Source organism: Oncorhynchus keta, chromosome 11 (genome assembly GCF_023373465.1).
Source record: "Oncorhynchus keta strain PuntledgeMale-10-30-2019 chromosome 11, Oket_V2, whole genome shotgun sequence".
Taxonomy (NCBI): Eukaryota; Metazoa; Chordata; class Actinopteri; order Salmoniformes; family Salmonidae; genus Oncorhynchus; species Oncorhynchus keta.
Window position 1 is genome coordinate 1,454,189 of NC_068431.1, and position 13,411 is coordinate 1,467,599.

Below are 13,411 nucleotides of genomic sequence, written 5' to 3' on the forward strand. Positions count from 1 at the left end.
GGGCCTTCTGAGTCCGTTCCACCATCTTGTCACTACAGCTCAGTTGCATAGACCTCCAGTCACTAGTCACTACAGATCAGTTACATAGACCTCCAGTCACTAGTCACTACAGATCAGTTACATAGACCTCCAGTCTCACTAGTCACTACAGATCAGTTACATAGACCTCCAGTCACTAGTCACTACAGATCAGTTACATAGACCTCCAGTCACTAGTCACTACAGATCAGTTACATAGACCTCCAGTCACTAGTCACTACAGATCAGTTACATAGACCTCCAGTCACTAGTCACTACAGATCAGTTACATAGACCTCCAGTCTCACTAGTCACTACAGATCAGTTACATAGACCTCCAGTAACTAGTCACTACAGATCAGTTACATAGACCTCCAGTCAATAGTCACTACAGATCAGTTACATAGACCTCCAGTCTCACTAGTCACTACAGATCAGTTACATAGACCTCCAGTAACTAGTCACTACAGATCAGTTACATAGACCTCCAGTCTCACTAGTCACTACAGATCAGTTACATAGACCTCCAGTCTCACTAGTCACTACAGATCAGTTACATAGACCTCCAGTCACTAGTCACTACAGATCAGTTACATAGACCTCCAGTCTCACTAGTCACTACAGATCAGTTACATAGACCTCCAGTCTCACTAGTCACTACAGATCAGTTACATAGACCTCCAGTCTCACTAGTCACTACAGATCAGTTACATAGACCTCCAGTCTCACTAGTCACTACAGACCAGTTGCATAGACCTCCAGTCTCACTAGTCACTACAGATCAGTTACATAGACCTCCAGTCTCACTAGTCACTACAGATCAGTTACATAGCCCTCCAGTCTCACTAGTCACTATAGATCAGTTACATAGACCTCCAGTCACTACAGATCAGTTACAAAGACCTCCAGTCATTACAGATCAGTTACATAGACCTCTAGTCACTCTAGTCACTACAGATCAGTTACATAGACCTCCAGTCATTACAGATCAGTTACATAGACCTCTAGTCACTCTAGTCACTACAGATCAGTTACAAAGACCTCCAGTCATTACATATCAGTTACATTGACCTCCAGTCATTACAGATCAGTTACAAAGACCTACAGTCATTACAGATCAGTTACATAGACCTCCAGTCATTACATATCAGTTACATAGACCTCCAGTCATTACATATCAGTTACATAGACCTCCAGTCATTACAGATCAGTTACAAAGACCTACAGTCATTACAGATCAGTTACATAGACCTCAAGTCACTACATATCAGTTACATAGACCTCTCGTCACTACAGATCAGTTACATAGACCTCCAGTCACTCTAGTCACTACAGATCAGTTACATAGACCTCCAGTCACTAGTCACTACAGATCAGTTACATAGACCTCAAGTGACTCTAGTCACTACAGATCAGTTACATAGACCTCAAGTCACTACATATCAGTTACATAGACCTCTCGTCACTACATATCAGTTACATAGACCTCCAGTCACTACAGATCAGTTACAAAGACCTCCAGTCACTAGTCACTACAGATCAGTTTGGTAGAGCATGGCGCTTGTAACGCCAGGGTAGTGGGTTCGATTCAGTTACCACCCATCACTAGAATGTATGCACATCATTACATAGACCTTTGGATAAGCGTCTGCTAAATGGCATATATTATTATTATAGATCAGTTACATAGACCTCTAGTCACTACACTACAGATCAGTTACATAGACCTCGAGTCACTAGTCACTACAGATCAGTTACATAGACCTCTAGTCACTCTAGTCACTACAGATCAGCTACATAGACCTCCAGTCATTACAGATCAGTTACAAAGACCTCCAGTCATTACAGATCAGTTACAAAGACCTCTAGTCACTCTAGTCACTACAGATCAGTTACATAGACCTCCAGTCACTACAGATCAGTTACAAAGACCTCCAGTCACTACAGATCAGTTACATAGACCTCCAGTCACTGCGGATCAGTTACATAGACCTCCAGTCACTACAGATCAGTTACATAGACCTCCAGTCACTACAGATTAGTTACATAGACCTCCAGTCACTAGTCACTACAGATCAGTTACATAGACCTCCAGTCACTGCGGATCAGTTACATAGACCTCCAGTCACTAGTCACTACAGATCAGTTACATAGACCTCCAGTCACTACAGATTAGTTACATAGACCTCCAGTCACTAGTCACTACAGATCAGTTACATAGACCTCCAGTCACTACAGATCAGTTACATAGACCTCCAGTCACTACAGATCAGTTACATAGACCTCTAGTCACTACAGATCAGTTACATAGACCTCCAGTCACTGCGGATCAGTTACAAAGACCTCCAGTCATTACAGATCAGTTACATAGACCTCTAGTCACTACATATCAGTTACAAAGACCTCTAGTCACTACAGATCAGTTACATAGACCTCCAGTCTCTCTAGTCACTACAGATCAGTTACATAGACCTCAAGTCACTACAGATCAGTTACAGAGACCTCTAGTCACTACATATCAGTTACATAGACCTCCAGTCACTACAGATCAGTTACAGAGACCTCTAGTCACTACATATCAGTTACATAGACCTCCAGTCACTACAGATCAGTTACATAGACCTCTAGTCACTACATATCAGTTACATAGACCTCCAGTCACTACAGGTCAGTTACATGGACCTCTAGTCACTACAGATCAGTTACATAGACCTCTAGTCACTACATATCAGTTACATAGACCTCCAGTCACTACAGATCAGTTACATGGACCTCTAGTCACTACAGATCAGTTACATAGACCTCCAGTCACTACAGATCAGTTACATAGACCTCCAGTCACTACAGATCAGCTTCAAAGACCTCCAGTCAGGATGCTGTTGATGTGAGTCATGACCATCCTTTCAAAGCACTTCGTGGCTACCGACGTGAGTGCCACAGGGCGGTAATCATTTAGGCAGGTTACCTTCGCTTCCTTGGGCACAGGGACCCTGGTAGTCTGTTTGAAATATGTAAGTATTAAAGACTCGGTCAGGGAGAGGTTGACATCAGCAACATCACATTTCTCCCTCTCTCCCCTTTCTCTCTAACCCCCCGGGCAGAGCAGCCTAACCGTTCAGACTCCATTCTGAATTATACTGTCTTTGTTAGATGAATAGATTACATCATTAAATATGCAGAAATAGATTGGGAGTGTGTTGGTTTAAACTGACTATGTTGGTTTTAATCTGAAGTGGAGATTGGTTAGTGGGTTATGCGGAGTCACCGAGAGAGAGAGAGAAGGATAAAAGGAAAGGATGGAAGTCACTGTGGAATTAGGGACATTTATCAGTCTGTCAGTGATGCAACAAGACACTGTGGAATTAGGGACATTTATCAGTCTGTCAGTGATGCAACAAGACACTGTGGAATTAGGGACATTTATCAGTCTGTCAATGCTGTAACAAGACACTGTGGAATTAGGGACATTGGATCAACCCAGAGAACACTGAGTCTATGCTGCCCTGACGGAGACACGGATAAACCCAGAGAACACTGAGTCTATGCTGCCCTGACGGAGACATGGATAAACCCAGAGAACACTGAGTCTATGCTGCCCTGACAGAGACATGGATCATCCCAGAGAACACTGAGTCTATGCTGCCCTGACAGAGACATGGATCATCCCAGAGAACACTGAGTCTATGCTGCCCTGACGGAGACACGGATAAACCCAGAGAACACTGCTTCTCCAGCTGCTTCATCTGACTATGTTTTCTTTCATAGAACAAGAGCATCTGGTCGTCGCGGTGTTGGCACAGGTCTACTAATTTTTCCTAACTGGAGAATTTCTCTCTCCCGCTACTCAAGCAATCAATCAAATGTATTAATGATGTCACAAAGTGCTGTACAGAAACCCAGCTTAAAACCCCAAACAGCAAGCAATGCAGATGTAGAAGCACGGTGGCTAGGAAAAACTGCTCCATGGCTGAGTGACTGGCCGGCTCGACCCTTGCCTCCTGCTCCATGGCTGAGTGACTGGCCGGCTCGACCCTCGCCTCCTGCTCCATGGCTGAGTGACTGGCCGGCTCGACCCTTGCCTCCTGCTCCATGGCTGAGTGACTGGCCGGCTCGACCCTCGCCTCCTGCTCCATGGCTGAGTGACTGGCCGGCTCGACCCTCGCCTCCTGCTCCATGGCTGAGTGACTGGCCGGCTCGACCCTTGCCTCCTGCTCCATGGCTGAGTGACTGGCCGGCTCGACCCTTGTCTCCTGCTCCTTGGCTGAGTGACTGGCCGGCTCGACCCTCGCCTCCTGCTCCATGGCTGAGCGACTGGCCGGCTCGACCCTCGCCTCCTGCTGCGTGGCTGAGTGACTCAACTCTCGGCCGGCTCGACCCTCGCCTCCTCCTGCGTGGCTGAGTGATAGAGGAATTCTAAATTCCTTTATGTTTAATTGCCAAAACCAATTCGCACTCATTTCTAATTCATTAATGAATTGTAAGTTCATTAATTATGCATGAAGTAGATTGAGACCAGTCTTAAAAGTCAAAAGTAACAGCGTTTATTACAAGAGAGTACTGACCCAAAATACAAAGAACATTACATTTTAAAGAAAGGGAACATAAAATGACGTCATCAGTTTCACACCCTCTCCCATCCTTACAATAGGTAGTATTCAGTCCTAGAGAAGTTTTACTCCCCTCATAAACTACATTCCAACCTGTCTAAAAGATATACTTCTCTCCACTAATGGAATCCAACCAAAACATTCTTATCTGTTTGAAAAACTATCTTATCCCTCCTCCTAAAACTTCCCAGGAGGCACAGACAATTAATTCATTCTGCTTACATTTTCAGTAACAGCTCAACCAAAAACTCATACTTTTCAAATCATAACATAATAGTATTAGAATAAATGGTTCTAATCAATAATGTATACATAATTAATCATCTAAACTATAATTTCCTCTAACATTGAGTGACTGCCCGGCTCGACCCTTGCCTCCTGCTCCATGGCTGAGTGACTGGCCGGCTCGACCCTCGCCTCCTGCTCCATGGCTGAGTGACTGGCCAGCTCGACCCTCGCCTCCTGCTCCATGGCTGAGTGACTGGCCGGCTCGACCCTTGCCTCCTGCTCCATGGCTGAGTGACTGGCCGGCTCGACCCTTGCCTCCTGCTCCATGGCTGAGCGACTGGCCGGCTCGACCCTTGCCTCCTGCTCTGTGGCTGAGTGACTCAACTCTCGGCCGGCTCGACCCTCGCCTCCTGCTGCGTTGCTAAGCGACTGGCCGGCTCGACCCTCGCCTCCTGCTGCGTGGCTGAGTGACTGGCCGGCTCGACCCTCGCCTCCTGCTGCGTGGCTGAGTGACTGGCCGGCTCGACCCTCTCCTCCTGCTCTGTGGCTGAGTGACTCATTGCCAGCTTATAGAACAGGGCTGCAGTAAAAATCATCTCCCTTCTCCAGACCATCTCTGGAGACCTTCTCCCATTCCTCCCCCCTACTCCATCCCCTCCTCCCTCCTCCATCCCCTCCTCCCTCCTCCATCCCCTCCTCTCTCCTCCATCCCCTCCTCGCTCCTGCATCCCCTCCTCCCCCTTCCATCAACTCCTCCCTTCCCCATCCCCTCATCCCTCCTCCATCCCCTCCACCCTCCTCCATCCCCTCCTCCTTCCTCCATCCCCTCCTCCCTCCTCCATCCCCTCCTCCCTCCTCCCTCCTCCATCCCCTCCTCCCTCCTCCCTCCTCCAATACCTCCTCCCTCCTCCATCCCCTCCTCCCTCCTCCATCCCCTCCTCCCTCCTCCATCCCCTCCCCCCTCCTCCATCCCCTCCTCCCTCCTCCATCCCCTCCTCCCTCCTCCACCCCCTCCTCCCTTCTCCATCCCCTCCTCCCTCCTCCATCCCCTCCTCCCTTCTCCATCCTCTCGTCCCTCCTCCATCCCTTCCTCCCTCCTCCATCCCCTCCTCCCTCCTCCATCCCCTCCTCCCTTCTCCATCCCCTTGTACCTCCTCCATCCCATCCCCCCTCCTCCATCCCCTCCTCCCTCCTCCATCCCCTCCTCACTCCTCCATCCCCTCCCTTCTCCATCCCTTCCTCCCTCCTCCATCCCCTCCTCCCTCCTCCATCCCCTCCTCCCTCCTCCACCCCCTCCTCCCTTCTCCATCCCCTCCTCCCTCCTCCATCCCCTCCTCCCTTCTCCATCCTCTCATCCCTCCTCCATCCCCTCCTCCCTCCTCCATCCCCTCCTCCCTCCTCCATCCCCTCCTCCATCCCCTCCTCCCTCCTCCATCCCCTCCTCCCGCCTCCATCCCCTCCTCCCTTCTCCATTCCCTCCTCCCTCCTCCATCCCCTCCTCCATTACCTCCCCCCTCCTCCATCCCCTCCTCCCTCCTCCATCCCCTCATCCCTTCTCCATCCCCTCCTCCCTCCTCCATCCCCTCCTCCATTTCCTCCCCCTCCTCCATCCCCTCCTCCATTACCTCCCCCTCCTCCATCCCCTCCCCCTCCTCCATCCCCTCCTCCATTACCTCCCCTCCTCCATCCCCTCCTCCCTCCTCCATCCCCTCCTCCCTCCTCCATCCCCTCCCCCCTCCATCCCCTCCTCCCTCCTCCATCCCCTCCCCTCCTCCATCCCCTCCTCCCTCCTCCATCCCCTCCTCCCTCCTCCATCCCCTCCTCCCTCCTCCACCCCCTCCTCCCTTCTCCATCCCCTCCTCCCTCCTCCATCCCCTCCCTTCTCCATCCTCTCATCCCTCCTCCCCTCCCTCCTCCATCCCCTCCCCCCTCCATCCCCTCCTCCCTCCTCCATCCCCTCCTCCCTCCTCCATCCCCTCCTCCCTCCTCCATCCCCTCCCCCCTCCTCCATCCCCTCCTCCTCCATCCTCCATCCCCTCCATCCCTCCTCCCCCCCTCCTCCCTGATTCCATCCCCTCCCTCCCTCCTCCATCCCTCCTCCTCCCTATCTCTGATCATCCCTCCTCCATCCCCTCCATGTTGAGGTGATCCCTCTCTCCTATGATTATAGAAGCTGATCAGTGTTCATGTGTTGAGGTGATAGCTCCTGAAACTAGTGATTATAGAAGCTGATCAGTGTTGAGGTGATAGCTCATCCTGATCAGTGTTCATCTCAGCTGAAACTAGTGATTATAGAAGCTGATCAGTGTTCTCAGCTGAAACTAGTGATTATAGAAGCTGATCAGTGTTCAGAGGTGATAGCTCAGCTGAAACTAGTGATTATAGAAGCTGATCAGTGTTGAGGTGATAGCTCAGCTGAAACTAGTGATTATAGAAGCTGATCAGTGTTGAGGTGATAGCTCAGCTGAAACTAGTGATTATAGAAGCTGATCAGTGTTGAGGTGATAGCTCAGCTGAAACTAGTGATTATAGAAGCTGATCAGTGTTGTCGTGATAGCTCAGCTGAAACTAGTGATTATAGAAGCTGATCAGTGTTGAGGTGATAGCTCAGCTGAAACTAGTGATTATAGAAGCTGATCAGTGTTGAGGTGATAGCTCAGCTGAAACTAGTGATTATAGAAGCTGATCAGTGTTGAGGTGTTGTCGTGATAGCTCAGCTGAAACTAGTGATTATAGAAGCTGATCAGTGTTGAGGTGATAGCTCAGCTGAACACAGCTTGTTTCCAAAGATAAGTGTGTACAATAGCCGTCTGTATGGTAGATGTGTTCTCACTGAAGTACCACTCATATACCAGTAGGGGTCTGTTTAGGCAGGAATTGTACTTTTGGCTTCAGATTTAATTTCAATGTAGATATTTCTTTATTTAGGTTAATGATGTTGAAACAATGACGTTGTTTGAAACATACAATTTTAGTTTCAACATTGAAACATGGTATAAAATATATATGTCTATATATATATATATATAATCAGATTCCTCACCCGGCCAGTTGCAATGTGAATATCGGAAGTTAATAGTTGTATCCCTTTGGAGAAAATCACTTCCTGCTTGAGGAATAAGTTAAAGACATTTTACAGAATTTGGCAACCTTTTATTGACTATATGGAGAATCTCCCCCCACATCTCATTGATTGAATCTATATATAATCCTCACATAATGTCTCACACGTAATGTATATTATGTAGCCTACGGCAGGTGATCCAATGTCTCATTTTTTTTTCTTATTGTATGTTTGTATATATAATTATAATTATAATTATTTATTTGTTACGCTCGTCTGTTACTGTCACTTTGTCCTATCGTTGTCTAATATCTTTTCACTTTTGTTTTGAATGTTCTTAAGTGGAAAATGCTAAAATAAAATTAAAATTAAATATATATATACACAGTGGGGCAAAAAAGTATTTAGTCAGCCACCAATTGTGCAAGTTCTCCCACTTAAAAAGATGAGAGAGGCCTGTAATTTTCATCATAGGTATACTTCAACTATGACAGACAAAATTAGAAAAAAAATCCAGAAAATCACATTGTATGATTTTTAATTACTTAATTTGCAAATTATGGTGGAAAATAAGTATTTGGTCACCTACAAACAAGCAAGATTTCTGGCTCTCACAGACCTGTAACTTCTTCTTTAAGAGGCTCCTCTGTCCTCCACTCGTTACCTGTATTAATGGCAACTGTTTGAACTTGTTATCAGTACAAAAGACACCTGTCCACAACCTCAAACAGTCACACTCCAAACTCCATTATGGCCAAAACAAAAGAGCTGTCAAAGGACACCGGAAACAAAATTGTAGGCCTGCACCAGCCTGGGAAGACTGAATCTACAATAGGTAAGCAGCTTGGTTTGAATAAATCAACTGTGGGATATATTAGGAAATGGAAGACATACAAGACCACTGATAATCTCCCTCAATCTGGGGCTCCACACAAGATCTCACCCCGTGGGGTCAAAATGATCACAAGAACGGTTGTTGTCCTAGTGTAACGGATGTGAAACGGCTAGCTTAGTTAACGGTGCGCGCTAAATAGCGTTTCAATCGGTTACGTCACTCGCTCTGAGACCTTGAAGTAGTGGTTCCCCTTGCTCTGCAAGGGCCGCGGCTTTTGTGGAGCGATGGGTAACGATGCTTCGTGAGTGACTGTTGTTGATGTGTGCAGAAGGTCCCTGGTTCGCGCCCGGGTATGGGCGAGGGGACGGTTTAAAATTATAAAATTATTAATAAAAATTATACTGTTACACTAGCTCCAACAGTGCAGTAGTATCTAACAACACACACATCTAAAAGTAGAATAATGGAATTAAGAAATATATAAATATTAGGACGAGCGGAGTGTCATGGACTAAAATACAGTAGAATATAATAAAGTATATACATATGAGATGGGTAGCAGTATGTAAACATTATTAAAGTGACTAGTTAGTAAAAACAGTAGAATATAATACAGTATATACATATGAGATGAGTTAAGCAGTATGTAAACATGACTAGTGTTCCGATATTAAAGTAACCAGTGTTTCCATGTCTATGTATACAGAGCAGCAGCCTCTAAGGTGCAGGGATGAGTAACCGGGTGGTAGCTGGCTAGCGACGAGGTTCAGGTCAGGGTACTGGGTGGAGGCCGGCTAGTGATGTCTATTTAACAGTCTGATGGCCTTGAGATAGAAGCTGTTTTTCAGTCTCTCTGTCCAAGCTTTGATGCACCTGAACTGACCTCGCCTTCTGGATGATAACGGGGTGAACAGGCAGTGGCTCGGGTGGTTGTTGTCCTTGATGATCATAGACTGACCAGGTGAATCCAGGTGAAAGCTATGATCCCTTATTGATGTCACTTGTTACATCCACTTCAATCAGTGTAGATGAAGGGGAGGAGACGGGTTAAAGGAGGATTTTTAAGCCTTGATACAATTGAGACATGGATTGTATATGTGTACCATTCAGAGGGAGAATGAGCAAGACTAAATATTTAAGTGCTATCGAACGTGGTATGGTAGTAGGTGCCAGGAGCACCTGGTTCAGTGTCAAGAACTGCAACGCTGCTGGATTTTCCATGCTCAACAGTATCAAGAATTCAGTCGACATCATAGAAACATTTGGTATTTTCTAGAAGCTGACAGTCGAAATCATAGAAACATTTGGTATTTTCTAGAAGCTGACAGTCAACATCATAGAAACATTTTTATTTTCTAGAAGCTGACAGTCAACATCATAGAAACACTTGGTATTTTCTAGAAGCTGACAGTCAACATCATAGAAACACTTTTATTTTCTAGAAGCTGACAGTCAACATCATAGAAACACTTGGTATTTTCTAGAAGCTGACAGTCAACATCATAGAAACACTTGGTATTTTCTAGAAGCTGACAGTCAACATCATAGAAACACTTTTATTTTCTAGAAGCTGACAGTCAACATCATAGAAACACTTGGTATTTTCTAGAAGCTGACAGTCAACATCATAGAAACACTTTTATTTTCTAGAAGCTGACAGTCAACATCATAGAAACACTTGGTATTTTCTAGAAGCTGACAGTCAACATCATAGAAACACTTTTATTTTCTAGAAGCTGACAGTCAACATCATAGAAACACTTGGTATTTTCTAGAAGCTGACAGTCAACATCATAGAAACACTTGGTATTTTCTAGAAGCTGACAGTCAACATCATAGAAACACTTTTATTTTCTAGAAGCTGACAGTCAACATCATAGAAACACTTTTATTTTCTAGAAGCTGACAGTCAACATCATAGAAACACTTGGTATTTTCTAGAAGCTGACAGTCAACATCATAGAAACACTTGGTATTTTCTAGAAGCTGACAGTCAACATCATAGAAACACTTGGTATTTTCTACATTGATGCACAGCTCAAAATAGTCACATTGTTTATCTTGTGTTTGACAGTCAACATCATAAAGACATGTTTTTCTAATAGTAGTCAACATCATGCTCTTGTCTTTTCTGATGAAAGTCAACATCATAGAAACACTGGTTTTTCTAGAAGCTGTTTCAAACATAACCAGCAAAGAAATCCAATAAAGTTTGTGTGTTGTCTTGATATCCATCCACCTCGTTTTTCAGTGAGGGAAGTGACAGTCAAATCATAGAAACCACTTTTATTTTCAGTGTCAGACAGTCAGCATGCTGGGACACTTTTATTTTCTAGAAGCTGACAGTCAACATCATAGAAACACCTGTGACCAACATCATAGAAACACTTTTATTTTCTAGAAGCTATATCAACATCACTGGTGTGGAGTTTTCTTTTCTAGAAGCTGACAGTCAATCAAGTTGTTTTTCCATTTTCTAGAAGTCAGTCAAGATCATAGAAACACTACAGAGCGACAGTCAACATCATAGAAACACTTTTTTTCTAACCTATTTTACAATTGAAACACTTTTATTTTCTAGAAGCTGACAGTCATAGCTAGCTAGAAACACTTTTATTTTGGCTGACAGTCGGGGAAAAATAGAAACCTGGGAAATCATGGACTGACAGTCAACGATCATAGAAACACTTTTATTTTCTAGAAGCTGACAGACACATCATAGAAACACTTTTATTTTCTGAGGAGCTGACAGTCAACAGACAGACACCTGGATTTTCTAGCAGCTGACAGTCAACATCCATAGAAACACTTTTATTTTCTAGAAGACACAACTGGATAGAAACACTTGGTATTTTCCTGAGGTCAACATCATAGGAGAAAGACACCTGGATCAGAAACGATCCATGAGGAGCTCGATAAGGAGAAAGACACCTGGATAGCAACTTGATCCTTTCTAGGAGCTCGATCAAGGAGAAAGACACCTGGATAGAGGCGATATCGATTCAGAGGCTGGATCCGTGTTTGTATTTGTAAGTATGACTTTACCAATAAAGAGTAGTGTAGCCCTGTGTTTGATGAAAAGCTACTTTTACTTTTAAACATAACCAGCATTGGTTCTGATTATCCACCTCGTTTTTCAGTGCATGTAGAAATGTCAGTGTAATTTCCTGGGTTGGGAAACATGAGTTTTGTGACCAATAAGACAAGCTTTTTGAGAGTATATCCACATCACTGGTGTGGAGTTTTTCTCTTTGCGAAGCTGCAATCAAGTTGTTTTTCCATTTGAAGTCAGCGAGACGAATACAGAGCGCAGCAACAACATACTTTTCTAACCTATTTTACAATTGTTGACTTAGAATTTTCACGTGTTCTCATAGCTAGCTAGAGTACTGTAGTATGGCTAGCGGGGAAAAATAGATGCCTGGGAAATCATGGACTAGTGCAACGATCTTTGAGGAGCTCGATAAGGAGACAGACACCTGGATAGCAACGATCCATGAGGAGCTTGATAAGGAGACAGACACCTGGATAGCAACGATCCAGGACACATCGACAGATTTGGATAGCAACGATCCTTGAGCTCGATGGCTCAGGAGATAAGGAGAAAGACACCTGGAAGCAGCGACCTTGAGGATAGGAGACAGACATCTGGCCCATCCATGAGGAGCTCGATAAGGAGACAGACACCTGGATTTCCATGAGGAGCTGTATCAGGAGACAGACACCTGGATAGCCTATTCCTTCTCCATTTCCATTCCACCTGAGAGCTCGATAAGGAGACAGACACCTTTGAGTCATTTAGTTCAGACATCTGGATAGCGTCTTTTGATAAGGAGACAGACATCTGGACATTCCATGAGGAGGCTCGATAAGTTGGATTCTCCATGAGGAGCCGATTTCAGACACCTGGATAGCAATTCCATGAGGAGCTCGATCCCTTCCAGTTCAGACATCTGGATAGCAACGATCCTTGAGAAGCTCGATAAGGAGACAGACATCTGGATAGCAACGATCCTTGAGAAGCTCGATAAGGAGACAGACACCTGGATAGCAACGATCCATGAGGAGCTCGATAAGGAGACAGACACCTGGATAGCAACGATCCATGAGGAGCTCGATAAGGAGACAGACATCTGGATAGCAACGATCCTTGAGAAGCTCGATAAGGAGACAGACATCTGGATAGCAACGATCCTTGAGAAGCTCGATAAGGAGACAGACACCTGGATAACACGATCCAGCTTGACTGCTACGACCCCTAGCAGACCCAGACACCTGGACAACACCTCCAGTTGAGGACTGCTAAGGAGGCAGACATCTGGATAGAGGCGATATCGATTGACTGCTATCCCTAGCACCCCCAACACCTCCAGCTTGACTGCTACCACCCCTAGCACCCCCAACACCTTGCACCCCCACTGCTGCCACCTACACCCCTAACTCCAGCTTGACTGCTGCCACCCTAGCACCCCCAATAACCCTTCAGCTTGACTGCTACCACCCCTAGCACCCCCAACACCTTGGCCAACTTTGACTGCTACCACCCCTAGCCCCCACCCCCAACACCTCCCCAGCTTGACTGCTACCACCCCTAGCACCCCAACACCTTGGACTGCTTGACTGCTCCAGCTTGACTGCTGCCACCCCTAGCACACCTTG

At 45.8% G+C, this 13,411-nt stretch overlaps 2 long non-coding RNA genes across 42 annotated transcripts; one reads left to right on the top strand and one right to left on the bottom strand.

The window, feature by feature from the left end:
- Positions 1-7: 7 nt before the first annotated feature.
- LOC127932983 (uncharacterized) lies at positions 8-2,958 on the bottom strand. 40 transcript variants are annotated; one of them, XR_008146640.1, is made up of 6 exons: positions 2,551-2,958; positions 2,491-2,520; positions 2,392-2,451; positions 1,746-2,331; positions 428-1,405; positions 8-390 (listed from the first exon to the last, which is right to left on the bottom strand). It is a non-coding gene; the product is annotated as an uncharacterized LOC127932983 (long non-coding RNA). The 40 variants fall into 40 exon arrangements; XR_008146635.1 differs by having other exon boundaries at positions 1,746-2,700; positions 2,731-2,958; XR_008146623.1 differs by lacking the exons at positions 2,392-2,451; positions 2,491-2,520 and having other exon boundaries at positions 1,746-2,301.
- Positions 2,959-7,014: 4,056 nt separating this feature from the next.
- On the top strand, positions 7,015-8,186 carry LOC127932986 (uncharacterized). Of its 2 annotated transcripts, none has more exons than XR_008146667.1 (3): positions 7,015-7,049; positions 7,208-7,550; positions 7,608-8,186. It is a non-coding gene; the product is annotated as an uncharacterized LOC127932986 (long non-coding RNA). The 2 variants fall into 2 exon arrangements; XR_008146666.1 differs by lacking the exon at positions 7,015-7,049 and adding an exon at positions 7,060-7,096.
- Positions 8,187-13,411: the final 5,225 nt, after the last annotated feature.